The sequence below is a fragment of the Triticum aestivum genome, chromosome 2B (genome assembly GCF_018294505.1).
Source record: "Triticum aestivum cultivar Chinese Spring chromosome 2B, IWGSC CS RefSeq v2.1, whole genome shotgun sequence".
In the NCBI taxonomy this organism is placed as follows: domain Eukaryota; kingdom Viridiplantae; phylum Streptophyta; class Magnoliopsida; order Poales; family Poaceae; genus Triticum; species Triticum aestivum.
Window position 1 is genome coordinate 366360178 of NC_057798.1, and position 13071 is coordinate 366373248.

The window sequence follows — 13071 nt, forward strand, 5'->3', positions numbered from 1 at the left end:
CTAGTATTCTGTCCTCTACAGCATTCACTTATAGCTATGTCTTCATTTGTGAATCTTTTGAAGTAAGTGAATGTGACCGGACCCTAATCTTTCTATGCTTTCTATCTCAAACTCTATCTGTCTATTGAAACTGTCAAATGTCTTGTCTGCATCCTTGTCAGCAGAAGACACAAAGACAAACATCAAGTCCTTTTAAATGATTCATCTTTATTGTTGAAATCCGGAGAAGCCGGAACAACCATCCGACAAACTTGGCGGGCGTGGGAACGTGGGACAACTCTGAGTATGTTGCATGCTTGCCACGTGTCCCACTGATGTGAACGGGCAGGGGCACCTGCGTAATTGCACTATACCACACACCTACTTATAAATACGTGTCCCCTACGGTCAAGAAAACCTTCTTCCACCTCGTCAAAACCCTAGCGCCACCGCTAGCTCTCGACGACGCCGGCGATGAAGCGCTTAGCTGCCGCGACTGCTCCGACGCTGTCCTCACGCCGGCCACGGGCATCGTCCTCTCCGCCGCCGCCGTAGGTGTCCTCCGTCGCCAAGTTAGGGCACAGTGGATTGAACTGCTCGGTCTCCAATTCATCTCATCTAGCTGTTCTTCGTGTGGTAAATATAACTCTATTTTTACCATCCTTTTGATCCGCAATGATTCATCCTATTTACTAAAAGTGGTTTTTGTCTACACAAAGTTAGATCTATTCTGTCTGCATCTCATACTGCCTAGTATATTCACTTAAGCTTCATATCTAGTTAGATTCCTCACTTGTACTTATTCACGGATTCATACAAATCTGGAACCAACTCTCAACATATAAGTGAATGTCTTCGCAACATGAGGTCAATGTCTTCAAACTGATTTATCTTCAAAATCTTCTGAGAATGCATATGGCCTCTTCCCCTTCCCTCGCATCTCTAATGCTGTCACAGGTACATGTCCGTGGGAGAACCCCTTGGTTCTCATAGTCTGCATTCGTTTGCAGAATTCTTACAGCAACACATTAACTCTCCTGAAGCTAGTTCTTGTCTGACCAGCAAGCGAAAGCCTTTGAACATATTGAAACCATTCAGTTTGAAGTTCATGGCTGCAGAGAAATCACTAAAGTAGGGTGGCAGACAACGTCGAGGAGGAACATCAAGAGATTTGCCTGATGACCTCGCAGAAATCTACAAAACAGATCCTGAAGAGGATTATAATCAGCGCAAGACCCGAATCCAATGGATTCGACGCTATTGGGCTGAACAATGGTTCAAGTACAAGTTCGTGACCCAGGAATATGCTGAGAAGAATGCTATCAAAAGTCCTTGGGGTGATATTCTCTATCGAGGCCTTCAACCCAAGAACAGAGCTGAAGCTATTGCATAGGGTTTCTATCCTTGTATGGTCCGAGGACCTCAGCCTACAAATGCCGACCCAACATCATTGCTCTGGTGTCGTGATGATAATCTCTTCAAGCGCAACTTCCAGTATGCCAAGGCATCGGCAAAGGAGAACAAGAAGTCATGGGGATTAGACTTCAATCCTGGTCCCTCTGCTCCCCGTGCTGATGGCACACGTGAAGCGGAAGAAAATAGAATCGACCCCTTTTCAAACCTTGATGGCCTCATCTCTTACATCTTGGTACAAGGTGCCAAAGTGGATCATTCTGATAATGATGCTGATTTTGATGAAGTCCCAGCTCCTCCTCCAAGGCCGCAGAAGCCAAAGAAAATTAAGGCTTCAACATCAGTTGCACCTCCAAAACCTTCTCGTGTGAAGCCACTAGCCACTGCATCTCCTGAAGACAGTGTGTAGTCTGAAGATCTTTCACGCATCTCCAAGAAGACGGAGAAGAAAAAGAAAAACATCAAGAGTACTGATCAGACATTGACTCCTGCTGCTATTCTGCGTGAAGAGCACATTGATCTGTCCAGTGATGACGATCTTGCAGATGATGCTCTTGAGCAACTGATCAAGAGCAAGGAAGAAGCAGAGATCTTCAATAATTTGCCTCTCTTTGATGTGGCAATCATCCATAACTTCATAGATGAGTGGTTTGACACACCAAATCTCAGCTTTGATGACTTGCAACTTCCCATTGGCCTCAGCGTCTCCTTCAATGGCGCTATTGCTTCTGAGCTAGCTATTGCTCAGCGCATCGTCGAACTGAAGCACAAGATTGACTATGAAAAGGCTCAGTTCAAGAAGCATGTGGTCACGCTCAACATGCAAGATGTTAAAAATTTCAAGATATGCTGCACGAGCTCAAAGAAGCCTTTCACAAGAAGCGTGAAGAAGCTCGAGGCTCTAGAGAGCGCATGAAGAATCTGACTGACAAGTATGTGCTTGCCTACAATGAGGCTGAGAAGCGCAAGGCTCTTGGTCGTCCTGGCATCGACCCCAGGATGGCTGCAAAGAAGAAGAAGCTACCAACTGTCCAACCTGCACCTTTAAGGCAAGATGAACCTCGCATTATCTTCCCAAGCAGCATGACTGGCTCGAAGCCAAAAGTCACGTCAAACGCTTCAGAACAGAAGAAGACGAGGGCTGCAGAGGCTGAAGCCAGAAAAAGGAAAACCTCAGAAGCCTCTGGTGCTGCTCCCTCCAAGAAGAAGCGCAAGACCAGGAAAAGTCGGGCTGCTCCCACAGAGCCCCTTGTTGTTGAACCCATCTCAGTGGTTCATCCTGCATCTGCAAATCAAGAACTACGAATGACTGTTCATGAGCCTGCTTCCACAGAGGCTCCTGAAGCTGAAGAGATTCCAGCAGTTGATCCCATCACTGCTGAAGACATTGGTCACCATGACAATGTTGAAGATTATGAAGTTCTTCCTCAAATTGAATACAATGTGGTATCATCGCCTGTTCTCACGAACAGCGAAATCATCAGCATTGGTCGTCCTCTGACGCCAATTGCTCAGGATGCATCATGGGCTGATCGCCCGCAACAACAAGACTTCCCGAGCACCCCCCAACAACAACAAGCCACACCATCTGTGCAAGTTGAAGAGGATGAGGACCTGTCTACTCCATCTCCCAAGGTGTCGCTTGTCCTACAAAGGCTTCGCAAAGGACCAAGGCCTCAAGTCCCTCTTCCAAGCGTTCCAGAAGGAGAAGTGCACCATCAACCTATTGCACGTCAAGTGTTTTCAGAAGCCACTCCTGTTGTGAATGTCTTCGCGTGTGAAGCACCAGTTGCTGAAGACAATCCGGCTACATCAGCTAATGACGAACATCAAGACGATCGTGTCCCTACTCCACCTATTCCTGAAGAAGCTGTTCATAAAGTGAACGTGTCTGTGCCTGACCCTCCAGCTCATCAAGTGGAGGTTGAAAACCTTGAGGCTGCCACCACCAACACCAATGAAGCCAATGACATAGTCATTGCTGAAGCTACTGTGGAGCCTGTCCCCAGCACCGTACCAGAAGTCAATGCTAAAAATGCTCCTGAAGCTTCTGTTGTGCAGCCCGAAGCCACTGTTGCTGCCACTGCTCCTGTTCCGCCACCAAGGCCCTATACAATTGAGCAAGCATACAACCATGGCGAGCTAATCACAGTAAGATGGCCCATTCTGGTCCCTCCGCCTTATGTCTCTGGTCCTCAGTTTGACTATCACATTAAGCATAGGCCTCAGGTCCAGAAGCCAAAGCCAAGACTGCCAAGGTTTCTAGGTACTGCCACATATGTCGGGTCCTTCAATGCAAATGGCTTCAAAAGCCACAACACATTCTTTGACAGCTCAAAGAACCCCTACACAAAGCCAAGAATATCATCAGATCGTTTCTGGAGTCATCAGCAGCGAAGCTATTACTCCTGCGTTTTGTATGATCAAGGGCGCATTTTCCCTCATATGCGCCTCGACACTGAAGCCATTGCAGGACTGCCATGCTTAGAAGAAGCACTAGACTGCTTTCGTGATGCTGGTCTGCTCAGTTTTGTGACAGACAAAGAACATTGGAATGAAGAACTTTTGCTTCAATTCTATGCTACGCTCCACATTTGCGGATATAACAGAGATACAAAGACATGGGTTCTCGAGTGGATGACAGGAAATGTTCATCATGAAGCCAAAGCTCTTGACATCCTTGAGCTTACATGTCTATCCACTCCCGGAGAGCTTTATGAACCTGGCTGTCAAAACCACCGCAATGCACTGGAGAGCATCTTCCATAAGCCTGAACCCAACATGAGCCAGATGTTGAGCATGATGAAGCCATTGCCTCATGACGCTGAATATCCAAAGGAGTTCTTTGTTGATGACCTTGAGTATCTGCCGCGCACCATATATCACATCATCAGGCGGACTCTATGGCCTATCAAAGGACATTCATCTGCTGCTAAACTTGAAGGAGCCATGAAGACATTGGTCTTTTACATCCTCAATGGCATCAGCTTCAATGCACAAGATTTCTTCATCAAGCAACTGGCTGCATCTGGATCTGACCTTTTTGGCCTGAAATTCTATGCTCCATGGGTCATGCGCCTCATAAAGCAACACTCTGCTGTCAACTATCAGCCCTCTGCTCGCAATCATGTGATCTTTCTACCAGAGGTTGATATGTCAGTTGAAGCCATATACCCTGAGCCTGCTAAGAAGCCTCCGTGTCTTCAAAATGCTGAACATCAAAGCTTCACTCAGCCTATGGAAGGAGTCCAAGCTGTCACGCGTGTCTATCCGATGGCTGGAAATACTCGTCTGCCTCATCGTGCGCCAACTGAAGCTACTGAGAGCACAATTGCTCAAAGGCCAAAGAAGCGCTCTCGGGTCCTCAATGACCGAGAACTTCTTGTGGCTCTGCATCAGAAACAGGATAAGCATCATTTCTGGCTCAAGTGTCAGATGCAAAGTCTCTTGGTGGATGTAAATCGCATTCGTAATCTTGCCACCAAGAATGCATTTGTCACTCACGAAACTTGTCGGCGATCATGGAAGAGTTTGACCCTGCTCAGTGTTGAAGTAGATCTTCAAGACGATGGCTTCATTGAGAGATTCAAGTTTGACTCCACTCCTCCATGGAATGCTGTCCTACGTAGAACTCCATCTCTTGAAGACTCTGACTATTCTTCCTCCGCGGCAACCGTGAATGCAAATGTGATCGATGATGAAGACGATGCTACTTCACCACCCCCTACTTCTGCACGCATCGACACTGCACCAAGTTCGTCTGCACTGCCAAACGACAACGACAACCCTGCTGCTTCAACTACTCCTCATGAGGACGAGTAGATGCTCTATGTCTTCAAACCTTTTTGGACATTACTGACAAAAGGGGGAGAAGCGTATGAGTTTGATAGTCTTCAAGCGGGTTCATATGGGCGGTTGCTTTATATTTTGCCTAGTGTTTACAACTCTTGCTTTTGATACATTTCGTTCTTTGAGTTGTAACACTTAAACTCGATGGTCGTCTGCTACTTATTTGCTCTTTCATGTGTGATGATAACTTCCGCACTTAGATCATTCCGCACTTAGATCATTCCGCACTTAGATCATTCTGCAGACGTCCATTTTCCATTATGCATGTCATTCCTTAAGTTATATCATTTCATGCATGATGAATTACCTTCATAAGTTGAAGAGGATCTCCACAAGTACAACCTGCCATGTGCATTTGCAATCCAAAAGCAAATCATCTATATGCACATCTTCAGGGGGAGCCCTTGCCACTTATGAAGACAATACCCTATCCTTTACAATTTCACATACTTCTTTCCCGTTGAAAACTTCAACCAGTTTGTCATCAATCACCAAAAAGGGGGAGATTGTAAGTGCATCTAGTGCCACCCCTAGTTGGTTTTGGAGTATTGACGACAAAGATGGTTGAGGGACTAATGCGTTTGTGAGAATTGCAGGATAATGCAGGTAGTGTCCCTCATTGATTCGGTTTACCTACCGGAGATGACCCCTAAAAATGTATGAAGACATTGAAGACAATGGTGGTATGTGAAGATATTCACATTGAAGACTATGACATGAGAATACATTGAGCGAAGACTATGAAGCGCGAAGACTGTGTTGTTTCGTTGTTTCCTTTTCTTCTTTGTTGAGTCATAGGAACCACCGTACTGTTAAGTGGGGTCCAAGTGAACAAAGTCAGAGTGACTGAAGTGATGCTCAACCCAAATCCTATGTCTTCGAGCGAAGACAATGAGAGCAAATCTTATCCAGAGCTGGATGAGTCAGCTTTGCTTGTAGCCCAAGTAAAGTTGCCGTGTGTGTTTGAAATCTGACCGTTGGAACACGTGTCAGTTCCTTAGTGACCCAGGGTCATTTCGGACATATCAGGTCGGGTTGCCTTGTGGCTATAAATAGCCCACCCCCTACACCATAAATTGATGGCTGCTCAGAGTTAGTTTGCAGCTTTTGTCGTTTTGAGAGCAACCAACCTCGAAGCCTTTGAGAGAGAAATCCTTGCAAGGACAAAGCCCAAACACCCAGAGCCAAAGAGTGTTAGGCATCACTGAAGTCATTCTGTCTGTGTGACCTGAAGACTTATTACACTTGAGGACCGTGTATCCTCCAGCCGGTTAGGCGTCGCGTTCTGAGCATCCAAGAGTCATTGTGGATCGCCGGTGAACGAAGTCTGTGAAGGTTCGGAAGTATACCTTGAAGACTTACCAGAGTGATTGGGCGAGGACTGTGTGTCCTTAGCTCAAGGGGAATAAGGTGAAGACGCGGTCTTCTGAGTTGAATCTCAGCCTCCCTAACCAGACATACAGTTGTCACAGCAATTGGAACTGGTCCAACAAATCCTGTGTTTTCAACAAGTGGCTGGTTCTATCTCTTCCCTCCTTTACTTTGAGTTTGTCTTCTTGAAGTCATTGCTTATTTATCTTATCTGTTTGACTTCATCGCTTGACTACTATCGTTGATTGGCTTCATACTATCTTCCATCCTGATCCTTACTACCTTGCTGCTATTAGTCTTTGTACGTTCACATTATTGCATACTTGACTATGGCTTGCTCGTTGTAGTTTATCTTCCGCTGCATATCAATTAGGTCATTTCTATTGTTTGTCTTCGAAACTTCCATGTTTTGAAGACTTTGATAAAAATCGACACCCCCCTCTAGTCGATAACTAGCACTTTCACAGGCGAGCACGCGCGTGACACATCTGGCCCCGCCACCAGTAATGACCGCCTCCTCCGCGCCTCCCTTCTTGTCCGGGCAGCATGGCCCCCACGCTTGTATGTGCTTGCCCGCCTCGCCGAAAGACCATGGCGTTGCTAATGCCCAAGCGCCTACTGCACGCCCCTGTAGTCGGCCGCCTCGCAAGTGACCGTGTCGCCGTGCGAGTCCTCCGGTGAGCCTTCCCTCTCCCGCTGGCTCTTTTCCCAGCCAAAACAAAAGAAAAACCATCCAAAAAAACGAAAACCCCCAGAGAAAAGCACTGTGTTTTTAAACTAAACTAAGATGGCGTGGTGTCTATGAACCTATAGGTCGCGTGTTGGAACTCCATCAGGCGCTTGTTTTTTGAACTGAACTTCTATAGAATGGATATATAAAAGTGGGCTGGCCCAAACCGGAGGGGTGTGTGCCCTGCTTGGCCGAATAGGAACTAGGGCGATCAAGGTGGGACATCTGGGACAAAATTTAGTACCACCTCGCCTATATATTTTAAATTCGAAGTGAAAGCGTAAACTTACAGGAGGAAGCGTATTGTGACGGTGAACCCACGGAGTCAATCCGTGCTTTATTATTAAGGAGGATCGGTGTGAACACATATTAGTTTGATCTATGTGAATAGATTTGCAGTTACTTATTGCGTTGTAATCTGCAATGTGATGAGAAACAAAGTCAAAATTTATTGATGATTCTGGGCCCACAAAGACCCGTTTTTGTTGTTGTCTCATCGCAAACAGTTCTATTGGATCAACCGTATGCCACGCATCAGAAGCCCGAAACGCGGGTCCTTGTTCTCGGATGTACGTGTACGTGTCTGCCCACTATCACACATGGTCATGATATCACCATCGTGTCCTATGGATGCGTCATCGCCTCTTCCACGGGGTGCCAGAAGGTTAACCACGTGGTTGCTCGCCGTGGCGTCCTGCTTTTTTTTCTTTTTTTGCGGGTCCGTGGCGTCCCTACGCGCTTTGCTCGCTGTTGAGGCAAATTTACAATGGCAATGGTTAATAATTGTCTTACATATTCAGGATAATTTAAAATGCCACATGGGGCAAGGCACAAAACACTCATGGCCTACTTATTTATACAATTATAATAAAATATAGGCTAAAAAGCTGAGTCGGCGGCCTTCCGACGACGGTCTTCTCAAACTCCATGATCAGCATATCACCCTTGCTGCCGTTCATTATGTGTGACTTACTAATCATCGCACACGAGTTCTTGCAGACGCATCGTGTGCGATACTCCTAGCCACCGCAAACAATCAGTTTGCATTTTTCAAAGTTTTTTGTACGAACAGAATCACACACGAACTTACTATAGTAACCGTCTGTGTTATAATTTCTCATCCCAAACAGTTCATCCGAGTGAGCTGTTTGCTGCGTATCACACACATCCGGTTTACACGAATCGTTTGTGCTCTTTTGGCTGATCGCAAATGCCGCATTGTAACATCCCAAAATTCTAAATTTGGGAATGATAATAATTTAAATAAGAGTAATTGAAATCTTGCTTGTGATGTTTGCTCTTAGTTAAATTTGACTACGATTCGAAACTTTTGGTGTTAAATGAATATTTTATTGAGGGGGAATAAAAGGACTTTCCCAATTTTCCATCGGCATCTTATTTTGGATTTATTGAATATTCAAAATATTTCCAATTGTGAGAGGGGATGACATGACTTCCTCAAAAGAATCATATTGGTGAATAATTGAATAGTCTGCCATTTGGGTTTTGAATATTTAAAACAATTCTAACTTAGAAATTTAAATATTGTGAGAGAAGGTAATATGACTCCTTCAATATTAATAGTTGGATATGTTTTAAATGTTTTGATTTTTTCTCGGGAATTCAAATATATTTAATGGGAGATTTTATAAGTGTCAAAGTAAAGTTTACGAAAATATTATATGTATTCTATATAAGTATTTTGGACTGAAAAAGTGTTCACTGTTTTATGTATTAGTATTTATACTTTTTTTAATGTTCTGGTATTATTTGTTAAATGATTGGTTCATTTTGGAGCCATAGTCATTTCTGTAAATAAAAATAAATATAGAAAATCCTAAACCTTGTCTACCCGGCAGTCCAACTGCCCACTCGCTATCTTTTGCTCGCGCGCAGTGCAGCGCACAAGCAGCCCAGCCTTTTGGCCCAGCCCAAGAAGCCAACCGCGCCAGCCTGCGTCAGCGCTGGATCCCCCTAAAAAAACAGATGTAGGCCCACTTGCCAGCCTCTCTTCCCTCCTCTGTTTGACCGGCACGTAGACCCCGCACGCGTCTTCAACCTTCGCTCGAACTCCCCTTCCTGTACGACAACGCCGCCACGCCCAGATCGGTCTCCGGCGATTCGTGTGACCCCGAACCCGTCGCGCCAATCCATGGGCATCTAGCGATCCTGCTTCTTCCTCTCGTCCGATTCCCACATCCATCCTTCGGATCCTTGTTCGAGATCAACCACATGGACCTCTCCGAGCTCCGCTACCCGAAGCTCCATCGATCGTCGATTCCGTCACCACCAGCGGTCCTGAGCTCCTCCCTTCTCCTATACGTCGTTGCCTTACCTTCCCTATCTCTCTGAACTCTCTTTTCTCTCCAAGCAGTACAGGAGCGAACACACCGACCTCCGCCTGAACAGAACACCGCCGCCCGAGCCTCCCTCCACGGCCAATTCCGGCGAGAGTAAGAAATCTTCGGACCCCTATTTTCGTATATGGACCTCCACCACTCTCTGCTTCTTCCTGACCGAGTTTTCCCATCGCAGGAGCTCAGATTCGAGCTATCCCACCCACACCAAAGATCGTTGCTGCCGCCGTTGCTCTAGCTGAATAGAGCGACGCTACCTGAAACTCGCTGTCGCCGCCTCCTGTTCATCTGCTCGTGCGGTCGTTGCAGGACCCACCAGAGAACTCACGACGAATACCCTAAGTCCGTCGTGCCGCGCTTCATCCGTGCTATTCCCGAAGTCGTCCCCAATTTTCCTCCGCAGAGACGAGGGCACGGATTCGATTAAGCTCCGCCACCGAGCACCCTTCGTCGCTTGATTCTGATGACTGTATGCATCCCCGAGCGCGGCCGTTTCTTTATTTGATCGAGACTCTCAATGACGCATCCCCTGAACTATTTTGCCTCTCGCAGATTGATACCGGAGCAAGCTACCGACACACCCTCGATCCCATCGGAGTTTGGCGGCACCACCGAGCGACGACGCCACCAACAGAGGGCACTTCCTTCGCCGTTTTACGCCACCATCACCACCCCCGTCGAACACCGCACCCACAATGCCGCCTCAACTTCGCCGGAGGACCACCGGAGTAGTGCCGCCGCCCCCGCCCGTAGTGCCGCTGTCGTCCGTTGGCTCACGGTGAGCACACCACGCACATGACATCTCTCGACGAATCACATACTGCCACATGGCACCCGCACAACACAGCATCAGCAGCGTCGCTGCCACGGCAGAGTTTTTAACACAATCTGTGCACATATTGTTTCTGCTATAATTTTTGGTCTACACATCCAAACTCAGTGAAACTTTTCCTATGTGTTCATCTTGATCTTACCTATCCACTGGAATCAACAGTTTTAACTTCTAAACTCTTCAAATTCTAGCAATCAAATTTGTTTTCAAATCATATGTTGACCACATCTTGCAAACCATGTGTCTGATCTGGTTGATTCTTTTGGCATATGATTGCTTATATCAAATACTTCCTGAACATATCATGTGAACTCCATATTCAAATATTCCTTGCCCTGTTTTGAATTTAAATTCAATTCAAACTTCATTCTACTACAACTTGGGTTGTAGTACTTCTTTTCAAGTAATTCTTTTTGCAAATGAACCCATATGTCATATGCAGTATGTCAAATGACACATGTGTTGTTTTCAAAATACTTTTGACCATGTTCCATCTTATCTCCAATATAATCTTATATATCATCTTCTTCATGCATTGACTCTTGTGAGTTGATTTATTCACTTGTCCTTTATAGCACATAAAGACCCTATATAATATATTAAGCCTATATATATTGGTGTTGTTCAACCTTGCCATATTTATTTTGTTGTTCTTTGGTTCTTACATACGGCATGGTTATTGATTTGAGTTCTTTCGTTTACGATAGATTGCTCGGAGCGTGACGAGTAGAATTGTCAGGAATTGTGAGTGCGACGATCTTCATCAAATATACCAGGCAAGTTACACCTTGATCATCCTTCATCCTATTTTTTATGCATGTAGTTCTATACCACAATACCATATTATGCATGTGTAGGAATATTATGGTAGTATGCTATTGCTATTGAGATGCAGTTAGTATGGCCTTATTGTCAATCATGGTAGTGTATTCTTGCTATGCTATGTAGGCGGGGATTGGTTCGTGTATGCATCGAGATTATGTGAGGACTATATATAATATAACTTGAGTAAAAACATAATATATAATTCACCTCTGGACGGACAGGGTTGCATCATGGTTTCTTGTTCCTTTTCTAAGGGCATGGACCATGGCTAAGTGCACCCGAACGGTATTGCTGGGTGGTTTGAAGAACATCATGGTTTATACCCTCTAAATGTAAGTGGGTGCCGTCCAGGCTCAAAAAGATCAGACAAACTTAGTGACTAGTAGCTTCCATGTACAACCACTGGCTAATATGGGCTCTGGCTTAGTTGATCAGTTGTGGGGACCTTACCCGGATGTGCCAGCAGATGTAGTTATGATACTTGGGATGGGCCTCCTATGGGACTAGGCGACTGCTTCTGAAAGACTTTGTCTCAATCTTCGGGTTGAGTCTAGTGGGTAAAGTGTACAAACCTCTGCAGAGTGTATAAACTAATCATGATTAGCCGTGTCCCCGGTTATGGACAAATTTGAGCCACTATGCCATTACAGTTATTGGATGATCTTGACAGATGATACTTTAATAAAATTGAGTGGGAAACTTGATAATGGGGATAGGTTGGAATTGGATTGCCCAATTCAACCATATGTATTTAATTGTAGCAAGACATAATTAAAATTTGACTACTATATTATGTAGTTATAAGGGAAAAATTAGCTTTCTACAAAACAACCACCAACCATTCTTTTGATATACCTTGCATATAGAAGTAGGTCTGTTATATCATTTCCCTGTGTGACTTGCCAATACATTCAAAGTATTGATCCTTCGTGGCTGCAATGTTTCATGTTGCAGATTTTATACGACGAGTGAGTGATACGATGTAGGTTATGATGTCTATACTCGACATTTGCCTGTGGTGTTGATGGACTTCATGGAGATTTTATTTGCTTTTCTGCTGCATTTTGTTTGTATGCTAGCTTGAGCAATGCAGGTATGTATTATATTAAATTCTGGATCTACGATGTAATATTATGACATGTGGTTTATTCTTGATATTACATCTTGTACTGTGTGTCCTAGCTATTGATCCAGGGACTAGCACAGTGAGCACAGAGACATCGAATCTTATCAGGTTCGGAGTCGTTACACGCATATCACACACATCATGTTAAGATGAACCGTTTCCGTTCTCTTACCTAATCGAAAACAGATTGTCTGAGTGAACTGTATGTCGTATGTCACACACACCTTGATCTGGCTGATTGTTTCTATTGCATTCCCAAATTGCACAAAGTTCATCGGAGGGAACTGTATGCCGTATATCGCACACACATTGATATGGCTGCCCGTTTCTGTTGTTCTTCCTCATCGCCAACAGTTCTGCTGGATCAACCGTATGCCCTGCATTGCACACGCAACTAAAATATGCATCGTGTTTGATGCATCTGTCATCGCAAATGTTTTGCACATTTTTGACGGTTTTATTACACCACCGTTTGCGATTATTGCATCGCACACAGTTCCTCGAAGGGTCTCTGATCGTAGTGTCGCGCTAGCAGCATCCTGCAGTAGTGCTAGAAGATGGTGCGAGGGGCCAAGTGGAGGGAGACTAT

At 45.2% G+C, this 13071-nt stretch overlaps 1 long non-coding RNA gene across 1 annotated transcript; it reads left to right on the plus strand.

The window, feature by feature from the left end:
- Positions 1–9342: 9342 nt before the first annotated feature.
- On the plus strand, positions 9343–12261 carry LOC123044940 (uncharacterized). Its single transcript, XR_006420773.1, has 5 exons — positions 9343–9637; positions 9717–9795; positions 9878–10168; positions 10252–10477; positions 11239–12261. It is a non-coding gene; the product is annotated as an uncharacterized lncRNA (long non-coding RNA).
- Positions 12262–13071: the final 810 nt, after the last annotated feature.